The sequence below is a fragment of the Protomyctophum bolini genome (assembly GCF_963924005.1).
Source record: "Protomyctophum bolini genome assembly, chromosome: 11".
Lineage (NCBI taxonomy): Eukaryota > Metazoa > Chordata > Actinopteri > Myctophiformes > Myctophidae > Protomyctophum > Protomyctophum bolini.
Window position 1 is genome coordinate 37,514,421 of NC_137872.1, and position 13,904 is coordinate 37,528,324.

At 44.5% G+C, this 13,904-nt stretch overlaps 1 protein-coding gene across 1 annotated transcript in view; it reads left to right on the forward strand.

Moving 5' to 3' along the window:
• Positions 1-3,348: 3,348 nt before the first annotated feature.
• Positions 3,349-13,904, forward strand: part of jupb (junction plakoglobin b) — a 100,736-nt gene continuing 90,180 nt past the window's right edge. Inside the window, exon 1 of the mRNA XM_080775184.1 lies at positions 3,349-3,543. The gene's annotated coding sequence lies outside the window, so the exon portion shown is untranslated. The remainder of the gene's footprint in view (positions 3,544-13,904) is intronic.

Below are 13,904 nucleotides of genomic sequence, written 5' to 3' on the forward strand. Positions count from 1 at the left end.
TATATATATATATATACTGTATGCTATGACTGAGTGCATGTGCTCTGGAACTCTGAAGCGACGCGTTTTGAGCTTGTATAGATCTGCTATACATTTGCTATACTTTTACATTTGAATCCCGAACAGTAACAGTTTTGGACATAATGAGGTTTCCTCCAAACGACAGAAGCGATATCTGCATGCGTGTGTGTGCGTGTGTGCGTGTGTGTGTGTGTGCGTGCGCGCGTGCGTGCGTGTGCGTATGAGGCTGCTGCAGCCTGCAGGTGTCTGTGCAGTGCTCTCCATTTTGAGCGACTGAGTGATTGTGCAGGTTGTTCCAGGGAGCTGAGAGGTGCAGCCCTCCAGCTGGGTTGTCCCTGCATGCAGCTATAGTATATAGCTCCTGGAGGCTTCATGCTATCTCCACTGCCCAGTCCCATGGTGCAGACTGCCAGCCAGGCTGCCTATAGCTGCCCTGCCTCTCTCTGTGCAATGTGTGATACACGTAACGGGTATATGCGTTCAATGATTTTTAGCCTGACTCAGGCTATACTGATAATAGCCGGAGTTGGTGTATATAGGTATAGGGAAGCCTTCGTGCTGACCCTGTTTTCTCCCATTTCGGCAATTCGTCATCTGGTTTCTTCTGATTTTATTAACGCATTCAATCCGGGAAAGCATCTGTCATTTTAGATTTTAGCCGTATAATACTTTTCTACTTTTAGGCTGTATATATAGGCCATTTCTTTGGCTATTCGTGCCGTGCTATATGGGCTTGTAGATCTGCTATTTTTTTTTAAAGTACTTGCCATGAGATAGTTTAAGACACATGCAGGTTTTTCAGAAAACGGTCAAGGGTTTAGAAGACATTTTGTAGAATTGGCCTGCCGCCTCAGGTCTGAATCGGTTAAGTTGTTAATGTTTATTTTCCTATATATATTGTTTACAGTTTTGGCTAGTTAGCCTATATATACCCTGAAGAATAAGATAAGGGTGCAAAGTAAGGCTGCAGATTATTTGGTGCTGGTGATTCTTGGGAGCTGGGAAGAGGCCAGTCTCACTTAGTCATGCAGCGTAGCCATGTCTTCCCCTCCAGGCAGTGTCCTAACGGCCTGGTGTAGAGAACAGCCACATAGTCAGTGGGACTAGGCAAGGGAGCGTGACATTTTTCGTCATTTGTTAATGTGTTTGAAAGCAAAGCAGAACAAACTACCGGTACCTAAACTAAACTAAACAAAACAAAACCAAACAACTGTATAGTCCATTGGTTTCTAGAAGGTTTCCTGGTTATTTTCCCCATATCTTCATTTAATTGGCTCATTAGATGTATTGCTATATGGAGCCAATCAAACCAAGTTATGGGCAAATTAACTGGAACAGAACATGGCACGGAAACCCTGGGCTATACAGTTTCATTATGTCACTATGTGTCACGATGCGATTGGATCTTTTTTTTTGTTGCTATTTTTGGTTATAAAAACATGAATAAATATAAATAGTTACCAAATGGTATGCCCCAAAATAGGGACTTCAATTACGTCGAAAGTGGTTAAATACTTTACGTTTACATATAGGACCACGTGGAAACAAATCCTTTTAGCATTGCTTGTGTAATTATATACTTGCTGTACCGTTTGCAACTTGCCAATCAATCAATCAATCAATCAATCAATCAATCAATCAATGTAACAGGTGCCACTCAGGCCGAGCAAACAGGAAAGAGCAACAGCGAGAGAGGGGACCGAACACTATATCCCAAACCCTAACCCTCAGTCTTAAACAGCCGCATGCCACGTAGGTCGCTAACCCTAACCTCAGTCTGAACCGGCCACGTAGGTCACTATAACCCTAACCTCAGTCTTAACCGGCCACGTAGGTCGCTAACCCTAACATCAGTCTTAACCATGCCACGTAGGTCGCTAACCCTAACCTCAGTCTTAACCGGCCACGTAGGTCACTAACCCTAACCTCAGTCTGAACCGGCCACGTAGGTCACTATAACCCTAACCTCAGTCTTAACCGGCCACGTAGGTCGCTAACCCTAACATCAGTCTTAACCATGCCACGTAGGTCGCTAACCCTAACCTCAGTCTTAACCGGCCACGTAGGTCACTAACCCTAACCTCAGTCTGAACCGGCCACGTAGGTCACTATAACCCTAACCTCAGTCTGAACCGGCCACGTAGGTCACTATAACCCTAACATCAGTCTGAACCGGCCACGTAGGTCACTATAACCCTAACATCAGTCTTAACCGGCCACGTAGGTCGTTTAAACCTAACCTCAGTCTTAACCGGCCACGTAGGTTGGACTAACGGGAGGTCAGACTTATGGGCATAGTGCCCTTTCCGACCTTCCGTATAGAGATACAGTGGAGTCAAAGCAAGATTCAAATATTTTCTCTCACCCTTAAGGCTGTTGCGTGGGTTGTGTCGATACATGCCTTCATTTCTGCCAGTCATCTCTCTCTCTGTCATGCAGGGCTGCAGTGCTCCAAAAGCAGCTGGGAGAACACATGGCATCTCTTCTGGCTGCCTGTCAAACTCAAATGCACAATGTAATGTTTATTTGTTTTTTATACTTTTTACAGAACTGCAGTAGGCTATATATGCCTATATTTAGGAATACCCCATTGAGATACGTATATATCTCGTTTTGGAGAGGGTCCTAAAACATTGCATGCTCTAGCCTTATAATAGTTTAGACCTTCCACTTTTCTTTCATTAATACTTTGATTACTAGTAATCTTTGATGCTAATTAGCTAGCTGTCAAATAGTATATCTATTAGTGGAGTAAGCCTACAGTTTGCCATATGTATGTATAGTAGAAGTAGCCTAATAAAGGAAATGCATGGAAATACAAATACTCAAGTATATTTCCTCAAAATGCTTGTGCACTTACTTAACTGGTCTGCATGGTCTGGTCTGGTCAGTATAAACAAAACCATTCGGTCCGTCATTATATTTCCCCGTTGCGCAATGAGAGCTATGCTGTTTATGCAGCCGCCGCCCCTGCTCTGCTCCCCGCTGGGAGCAGGAACACTAAATGAATAGCACATTTGCACTGTACTGTACTGCTTATATAGCAGAGCCAGAGCCCAAAACGCGTCATTTTCAATTACTCGGCAATAATACTCGGCGCTTCCAGGCCTGTATCGACGGCGTCACCGCGACGCCTATTGGACCGCGCGCCTCACCACGGGGCGGGGACTGGCTGACTGACTGGCGCGGTGTCACACCACACACACACACACACACACACACACACTAAACGCGACTGACAAAACGCACACACACGTGCGCTGTCTGCTGCTTTCTCCAGCCTGCTGGGTTTTTGCGTGCACACACACACAACGTGGAAAAGGAAGAATAACGCAGAGAGAAGAGAGAGAAAGAGAGAGAGAGAGAGAGAGAGACCTACTCTAGGGTCGGGGGAACCCACGGGTGGATTTTTGCGCGTCAGACACACAAAAAAAGGAGACAAAGTTGCCAGTCGTCGCCACCACCACCAACGCATTCACTCTGCAGCGGGGATCCTTCTCACATCAGCTGTTCGTTGACTAGGTAATTCAACTACTCTCTCTCTCTCTCTCTCTCTCTCTCTCTCTCTCTCTCTCTCTCTCTCTCTCTCTCTCTCGTAATGTCATGTGTTGCGTAGGCTACCATGTAGGCTAATAATCCGTGACAGTGTGGAATGGAAGATACATAATTTGTCATCATCTTCATGTTGCTGCTATGATGACAGACACGTTGGTTTATGAATGCATTTCACACTGACATTATTCGGGGTTTTTGTCGTTTACACATGACACAACAGGCAGGCTAATTGCCTTGGCTTGGAGAAACGGAATTGTTTATACATTTTTAAAGACATTCCCTTGCATGGTGTGGTGGTGTGTCGCTGTGTGTTGTTGGGGGTCTGTCCGTCTGTCTGTCTGTCCGTCTGTCTGTCTGTAACTGTATCTGTGTGGTCACACTGGTGACTGGTCAGTGCTCTGCTTATGATAACAGAGGCAGATAGTGTCAGTGACGCGGCTGGCTTTGCTCCGTGCGTTCAAGTGGCCGCTGTGGGGTCGCTGCCTGCCTGACATTCCTCTCTATCTCTCTCTCTCTCTCTGTCTCTCTCTCTCTCTCTCTCTGCGATGAGAGAGCGAGAGGTGGTTCACACCCTCCAGATGTTGGGGTGACTGAGAATGCTTGAACGGTCAGCGCTCCTCTAGAACAGATCACAGATTGTCACGAGGATTCTCTCTCTCTCTCTCTCTCTCTCTCTCTCTCTCCTAATCTCTCTTCCACTCTCTTGTTGCAACCCCTCTCTCTCCCCCCCATATACCATGTCCATCTCTTCCTCGCTCTCTCCTGTGTGTGTGTGTGTGTGTGTGTCTCTCTCTCTGACTCTCTTTCTCCTAGTCCTTCCAACCTCTCTCTGCCTCCACCTTCCCTCTTGGGCCCACATTCTTTGGCTGTGACAAGTGGGCGTATATAGCAGCCAGAGCCGCGTGTGCGTGTGGCGTGTGCACTGTGCTTGTTCTGGTGTGTGTGTGTGTGTGTGTGTGTGTGTGTGTGTGTGACAGCTCGAGAGCAGCAGGGACCCTGACCACCTCACCTGCATGTAACGGATGACAGTCTCCTATAGCTACGTCGCCGAGATGTGAAATAAAATTGTGCTCCTTGAAAAGAACGATTTCCCGCTGTGCAGTGGGCTGCTGGCGGCCAGGAATAATTACATAGGACAGATAATGTGTATTCTGTGGGAAGCCAACCTCAGAACACTCTGTTGGCCTTGTTCACCGCTTATACAGTATACTACATGTACAACAATGTACGGTATATGGTGGCGGAGTCTGACCAATCTTTTTGAGGGGCGCTAGACCCTCCTATGCCTGACTTTGTGCGTCTGTGTGTATACGCGATGGTTTTATTTTGTCTGAGCACGGATGTGTGATGATACGAGCCCGCCTCACTTCACAGTTCACACGAGTGCGATTGTTTTTTATCAGTATTGGCTATTCTGTTGACAGATACTATAGCCCGTGGACCCCCATTTTAAGTGATATATGCCATACAGGGACTTCAGTTGATGTGTATTTTATATTGACGTTTAATATAGCCTATACAGTAGGCTATATTATATATAGTCCAACAGATTAAGTCAATATTAAGAAAGAATCATTACAAGCAACTATGTTCGTCCTTCATCCGCGAAGATCACCAAGTGATTTTACGATGTCTTGTGTGGTGCGAAGATGAGGCCGATCCTTGCATGGTAATGAGCGGTGTGTGCAGTGACACCGAGGTGATGGTTGGGGGCGGACTGGCTGGCTGGGTGAGAGGGAGGGAGGAACTGGCTCTATAGGCCTGCGGAGCTGTCGCATATCAGTTTGGCAACTAGTTCGCCGTATAAAGCATCCTTTTTGGTAGACGTTTGGTCATCTCTGGTTGTGCGGCATGACTTCTCAGCTGGGAGCGCTTTGAGCATGGCATATAGATGCTCTCCATGTCAGCCCCTGTGTGTGGAGGACCTCAGAGTCATGGGACCTTGTCCTGCCATTTGATGTTCAGCAGCCTCCTGAGGCATCTCATATTATGGAAGGCTTTGAGCATGCTTTTGCACGGTCCGTGTCTCACAGGCACACAGCCGGGAGGGGAGGACGAACAGCAGCACGGTCCACGTTTCAGTTTGGCTGTATTAGGCAGAGCCCTCTACTACGCTCCCACACAGAGGAGGCACAGAGTCTGCCGAAGGCGGCGCTTGCATGGGCAGCTTGGTCTACCCTGCATGTGAACATCCTAGTACTCATCGATGTTGCCCTGCACGCGAGACAGGTTATACCCTCGGCTTTCCCCAATCCTGTCAATTCAGGTGTAAGCTATCTAACCACAATACTACAGCACGACTAACTAAACTACATCTTGGTGTATATTATACAGGGCTAATTAGATAGCATTTGGGATACTAAATGATACTATGACTAACTTCACTTAGTAGACTACAACTACCGTGAGTGCACTATAGCTTGTGAACTCCAGAATATGGATGCTAAAGTTCACGTGGTTGTGTTGCAGAGGTATAGAGTGTCCTCCAATGCTCCCGTCACGAAACATGTCCGTTGTTCTAGTGTTCACCGTTGCAACATCTAATCGATTCAAATCGATTAACATCGATAGCTAAATTCACTGGCAATGGATGTGATTATCATTTTTTTAACGAAGCGCAGGTGGGATCACCGGCCCCATTAGTGGATCATGAAAGTAATTGTTATAGTGGCAATCTATTATCTATCAAACGGTGTTAGACAGAATGGCAGATTCGATGGTCTGAGTTCAATACAGCCTTATTTAACATTCTAGCCAGACTGTCTTAAGCACACACTTATTGATTTATTTCTAGTGTGTCCAGCACGCACGCACGCACACGCACACACACACACACACAACAAAAACTTTCACTGCATCCACCAGAGTCTGAGGACACCTCTCTAATTAAACACTATGTGGGGCAGTGGATCAGGGGTAGGGTGGCCACTGGCCGGCCGCTTGTTCGATCCCGGGCTAGTGTCGAAGTGTCCACGACCTTAAGCGAGACGCTGAATCCACAATTGCTCCCGATGAGCAGGTTGGTACCACCTTGCATGGTTTCCAAAAAAACCCCCAAAACTCTAAACTATAGATAAAGTGCCCCCTCGGGGCAGATGGGTCTCCACCAGGGCAGGCCAGGTTGTGGCCTCCTGGAGGCGCTATAATGGGCCAATGTAGAGATAGTGTGTAACGATTTGAGGGAGTTTTGGACAGAAAGTCAAAAGTCGGCCTCATGGTGGCGCTGTAACAGGCCGTTCTGGAAAGTTTGGGGCAGAGGTTCATCGTTGGCATCCAGGGAGTGTGTGTGCAATATTTGGCATTGGCCGGGTTAACAGCGCCGGAGATTAGATGGTATCAGACGGACGGACGGACGGACAGACTGACGTGCACACACACACACACACACACACACACACACACACACACACACACACACACACACACACACACACACACACACACACAGGATGGACGGACGGACGGACGGAGTGCAAAACATACTCTCTCCCCATGCCTTTGGCCTGGTGGAGACAATTATGTAAAGAAATATACTTCAAACATACACTGTGAGATTGAATACCTGCTATTTTTGAGAACCTACTGTTCTAAACCACTGTTAGGCCTATATATGTTGCTGAAACCATTTGGTACGATTTAATTCCCACCACACATTGCTACATGCTACTGTATACACAACCCCGAGTTTGAAGTTGTTTGGTTGGACTTGGAGTCTTGGACGGTATACGTATACACGCACGCACCCAATGAATCCTTGGGTTAATTCCTGAGCCGGAGACTCCGCCGATCATCAAATTATTGGCTCAGGAATGTGACAAAAAACAAACAAAAAATCTCCATGAATTCAAGGCTTCATGGGGTGTGCAATTGATAGAAGGTATAACACATTATTTGGGTGAGCTATTCCTTTAAGAACAAACACGTATTGCTCCGGTGTAATGATGCTATATTACAAGGACAACTCCTTCCAGGGAAGAAGGTCAGTGTCTTTATTGCCTCATTTGCCACGGCCATCGTACACCAGGAACACTTATATCTGCCCAGAGACATGCGGCACACACAGGGCTCCATTTGTAAATAAAATAATATACAGACAGACAGACAGACAGACAGACAAATAAAACACCCTGTGAGCTTGTAGATCTGCAATAGTTATTATCCCATTTTGACCGGAGGCCGATTTGTGCCTCTTTCGTATATTATTTGACAATTTGACCTATGCTTGACCAGTTTTTTATGGTATATAGTTTGTTGCTTACTTTTGATACAGTAATTCATTCATGGTCTTTTTTCATTTCATTTCTTTCTCTCTCCTTTCTTTTTCTTGTTTAGCTACACAGTATAGACATTTTAAATTGTCACCTTTACTGTCAGCTGGGGCACCCCCCCCCAAAATCATGTGTGGACAACCCCAGGTTGAGAACGACTGGACTGGCTACGGGTTAATGTCAGAACACTGATATAATATTGGTTTCAGCTGTTTGCAATTCCACAACATGCAAACATGACCCGCTTTAATTACTCCAGTCTAAATGAATAGCTCATTGCTTCAACACAAGTATAATTAAAGGCATTTGAAATGACATGGAAATGTTAATTTTCAGGATTCCAATAAAAAAATGTGTCGTAGCGCGACAGTGAGTGTAGTGACAGGGAGTGAGTGTTGAAATATAGTGGCCCTCGCCATGGTCACAGTTGCCCGCCCCTGATCTACCCCTAATCCTATACCCTGTGGGAGACACGGTAGTGACACTAGTAGTTTACCATGACACACAGACAGTGGGGTGCACTGACTGTATGCCACCACACATATGACACAGATCCTAGGCTGCTGTGTTTTGCGTGTCTTAAGTACCAGGTCTTATTACCTAACTTGAGTAAACTAAAGACCTGGAGGCGTGATCAATGCTCTTTGGCCACTCAGAATAGCCAAATGGCATTGGTCACGCCTCCAGGTCCAGTCTTTAGTTTACTCAAGTTAGGTAATAAGACCTGTTACTTAAGACACGCAAAATACAGCCCACTCTGACAGTGGGGTGTGCGGCATGTCACCACACAGACAGTGACAAAGTACACCCTACTGTCTATGTCTTGTATATGTGTGGACACTGTGGAGTTTGCATGTTCTCCCCGTGTCCCTAGCATTCGCATGACTGAAGAAAAATATGGTATAATAACTAGCCTATGCTAGTAAAACAATCTGAGATGATGGAATGACGATGGTCATGGAAGGGGAACCTTCTGAAAGCTTCACGGGCAAAGAATCAACTTCAAAATAAAATAAAATAAATAGGTCAAAATGACGTCTCAGTCAGTGCGAGTGCTAGGGCAGTGGTTTTCAACCATTATTTATTCGGCATTTGAACCACGGACCACCATTTGATGACATTTAGCCTCTCAGACCAAAAACGAAAGAATATTTTGTTATCGTTGGATACAATTGTGTCCATATTTTGTGTTTACCATAGGAGAGGTAACAGGCAAACGTTTATCAAAATAGCAACAATTCTACATTCTCTAATTGTAGATTAAAAGTTGTTCTTGTAAATTAAGTAATGCAGATGTTTAATAAAAACTCTTGAGAGCAAAACATTAAACCAAATGGACCCATAAGGGTCCATTTGATTCAATGTTATTTGCTCTCAAGAGATAAAATAACTTATAAGAGTCCATTTGGTTATACCATTACCAACTCTCCATTTAGCTGCAGGGAGACCACCTGGCTGGAGCCCCCTCAAGGACCACTGGTGGTCCCCGGACCACTGGTTGAGAAACCACTGCCCTAGGGTATATAGGGTACACAAAAAAACATGCAGTAATCCTGGTCTCTAAACTACCTCCCCCTGGCCAGCCTGAACTGGTCGGAAATAACGCGTTCTTCCTTCCACATGCTATGTCCAACCGGGGAAGCTCCCCCCTGTCAGGTGATAGGAAGCGGCTTAGACTCCTCATGCATTGAAGGAAGCATGAGGTCAGTCCGTTGCTCTCCTCACGTTGGCAGGGGGAGTGTAGCGACCAGGATTACATTGGACAATTGACACTGGGTGAAAAAATATGTTTTTACGAAGATTGTGTTTTGAGTGCTGTCTCGTATGCTTTACGAGGGTCAATTGATGGACGAGTTTTTTTTCCTTCTTCCGCGTCCTCCTCCTTTATTCATGTATGTAAATCCCTCAGTGTCGCCCCCGTGATTTCCTGCGTTCACCGTGAAAGCGCACGCTTTAAATCTGTTAAAAAGGAACCGTTCAATTATCTTCGGGGAAAATTAAATATAAAGAAATGTGAAGTGAGGGGCGCTCTTATCATTATACATCATCTCACATTTTGACCTACTTTCTTCTTTCATTGTCAATGGCACATATGAGGCGTGTGTGGGGACAAGATTTAGCGGACATAATATATGACCTAATTTCAACCTTTCATTGTCAATGGCAAATATTGAGACACGTGGGGACAAAAGCTGTATATAGGAGCGGCTAGCGCCCCTCAAATAGTAAATACATCCACATTCGTGTGAAGTGAGCGGTGCCTTGGATGATTTTACCTGCTGCACCCACTATCAAGTACATGAGGGGGAATATATTATACATGCACACTAACATGACGTCACAGGAGGGGGAATATATTATACTGTATACCTGTACACACAAACATGACGTCACACAAAGCCACACGTTGGACCGGTTAGCACTGCTCAAAAAGATAAATGGATATAAGTATGTTCACTCAGGGCGTCTCACATATTTGAATGAATATAAAATGAGCAATACATTTTTTTGGGGGGGTTTCGTGATGAATGGATCTGCGGTTCATTGCTCTCTGTACGCATACAGTAAACCTATATATTATGAACTCCACCAGACAGGAGACTCATTTTGTATTCATTAAAGCGCATATAAAAGCCAATCTGGGAACCCATTCGGTGAAAAAAGGGGAAACGAATCTTAGTTTTTGCCTCTGTGCGGAAACAGTAACTAGCTCTAGCCCTTTCTCAGACCATTTTGTCCCGGGTGGGTGCTTCTGTGTTTATTCAACACTAAATGTTTGAAGCTGTAGTGCTGACTGATTTTGAGGTTTTGCTGTTTCTTTTGCTCGGTGTGTACACTGTAATTGAATGAATATTCATTCATTCATGAATGAATTAAATCAGTTTAGTTTACTGTATCACCACCAGGCCAGGTGTCCACTCTGTGGCATCTGTAAAGCATCTTAACACATATTTGGACATGGTTTCTCTTCAGCCATGATCTGACTCCGCTTCACTTTCACTTTACCATTATTATTATAACAAAATTATAAGTTAAACATTTTATTATATATAACAAAACAAAAAAATAGATGTTGATTGGTTGGTACAGCGGTTTGCGAGCTTATATCCTTGTACACTATACGGACTATCAGACAGGGGCAAAAACATGATCCCCTCCTCGCTGGCTGGCTGCATGCGGCGCTTGTTGGGGAAAACAACAGATGGTATCTGAGGTGGCGGAGGGTGAGCAGTGGTCCTTTAACCCATTTTGGCCGGGAACCCCTTTTGGTGTTTTAAGCTATTGAAAAATAGCAGATCTACAAGCTCATAGCGCGCCACCGAGTGGCGCGCTACGAGCTTGTAGGTCTGCTATTTTTGAAAAATCGTGAAAATGTGGCACAAATCTTTGAATATATATATTCTTTCAGAGCGAAAGTTTTTTTAACTCGCATCTTTGCTTCTGGGGGAGGTCCCTCATGGAACAACATATTTTCAGATGGAAGTCGGAGGCCAAATACATATACTTCTAGGGGTCCTTGGCATGAAATATTGAGGACCACTGATATAGAAACATGAGGTTTATCAGAAAAAAATACAACTATTTTTAAATTTCGACTTCAGGCCAAAATGGGTTAAGGAGCAGCAGCAGCCGTAGCAGCATGAGAACAAGCAGGCAGGTAATGAGCAGCAAGGAAGAGGTCACACCCAGTGCTGTTCACCATCGCAATATTTAAGTTGATGATTCACTGTCGTAGAGATACTGTACATACAGTACAAATACCAAATGATGGACTTGTCACAAGGCTCGCAAATCAGCCTTTTCATATAAATACAATTGAACACGTGCGACACAAAGAGGGCAAGATATTTCCCTCCTCAAAGCTGCTGCAAGAGTACTTACTATTCATGTATACTCTGCGACTACTAGATAGATAGATAGATAGATAGAATACTTGGAATACTTTATTGGCAGTTTAAGAAAATTACATTAAAAAAAAAAAGAAAACGCCAAAGCCAAATAGACTAAGACACAAAGAAAAGCCTTCGCTTGTTTCCATTGTGGACTTGAGTCATGTCTGTATGTTGGCCAGAGTTGCAGCCCAATCCGACCTCCATTGATTCAAAGTATGACATAATTCTGCGAGTGTAAGGCCCTCATTTATCAACCGTGCGTACGCCAAAATATGGGTGCACGCCGAAATTGCCGACATTTTTGACATTTACCATTTCCGCCAACGCTTGAAATTGAACGTGACAACGTTGAAAATCCACGTTTGCTCCTCACCTGTCGTACGCATTTTTTTCTGTCTTACACAAGCGGAGCAGCCTTGTCTGAACTGCTGACACTGTCACAGGCATCTAAACATATGTTTTCACTCCTAAAATGTTAATATAAAACGGTATGTGTATGTAAAAAACAAAAGAGAGATTTCCAACTTTACAAGTAATTAAAATCGCGCAATTAAAAACAATATAACATGTTTACAATGTATTAGTTTGTGCTTAATCAAACACTTGTTATGCGAGCGCACTTGTGAGATGATTTTGGAGCGCATGCGGACGCGCGGTGATGCGGCATATGCGATTATGATATTATTATTTTTTTAAAGGCATGAATGGACTGCACGCCTTTATTTCCAAGTGACAATGACAAGCATACAATACAGCTTGCTGCCTATTTGTAGTAAGTACTAGCAGGCTATAGGCATAAGGGGCTTAATCATTCACCATTTATAAGTGCTTAGACAGTTTTGACAGTTCAGATAAAAGCGAGATCATTTTCGGGGCTCGGGAGGACGGGACCGCGGCGTGCGTCGCCAACACATACCAGCGCAAGCGGCAAGCCTTCATCCATATGTTTATGATTCGTTCATCAATGATCAAATCACTACATAAACGTTGATTGTGAGCTGCCTTGACGACATGATAGCCTATCTCTCATGCAGGCATGTCACCCACAGGACTTTAATATCACAGCAGTGCGCAGTATCACGCCTTCGCCGTGCACTGCGCACGAATGGGTAAAATTAATATAGGCCAGCCTACAAAAACTAATTCCATTCATGGCGATGCGATGTCGATGTGTCATGTATATGCGTGCATGCGTGGACATGACAGCAAAGCAAGCGAGGTGAGAGGAAAACAGACAGGGTAGGCCTACAACTTTATTTAATTCATGCAGGTGTTCGTTCTTTATTTAACAAGACACCAGTGGGCTTGCAAGTTGCGTGTGCTTCTGCGTGTGTGTGTGTGTGTGTGTGTGTGTGTGTGTGTGTGTGTGTGTGTGTGTGTGTGTGTGAGAGAGAGGTGCGTGAGGCGGGCAAGGCACGGGAGAAACCTTTTTTCCATAGTAAAAACTTGTTTCCATGGTTCCCACAGGTCGTAATTCATGTGTTCAGTCGCAAAAACGAGGGCGAGGCTTGATTTCATAGGGCGTGCCAGATAGATTTCAGCCGTCACATTTATTAACGTGAGAACGAAATTAAGGAAGGATCAGCTGTTTGCGATCACTTTATAAATGCCGTGGCGACGTGGGTGTACTACGAAACCTGCACTCGAATCTGTGGCAGATTTTACACTCGATTGATAAATGAGGGCCTATGTGTGGAACCAAATGGACCTGCAATTTGTATACACTCTAAAGGGGGTGAGGTATACTGAACAGTAATACTTTGCCTTTATTGGTCTTTTTTCCATGTCGATGTGTTTCTTTATCTCATAATGTTATAAATGTTATTTAAATATAGCATGTTGTTCAGACATAATTATGTTTATATGGCTTGTATAGACTATCCTATAGTAGTCTTGCAGTCAGTGACTATACATTGTTCTCTTTGCACTCTACTTATGGTCTCTGTCGAGTGGAAACCACGTGTCCAAACTAAAGCAAAAGTAGAAGATCTACAAGCTCAAAACAAAAACAAAAGTTCAGAGCTTGCACATCGCCTTCTTTTCACGATTCTGTGTGATGCTGTATAGTTATGATCAAGACAAGTATAGGGCGTTAATTTACGAAAAAAGTACACAAAAAGTTGGATTATGTAGATTAAGAGGTTTGTGCCCGACATGAACGTTGTGC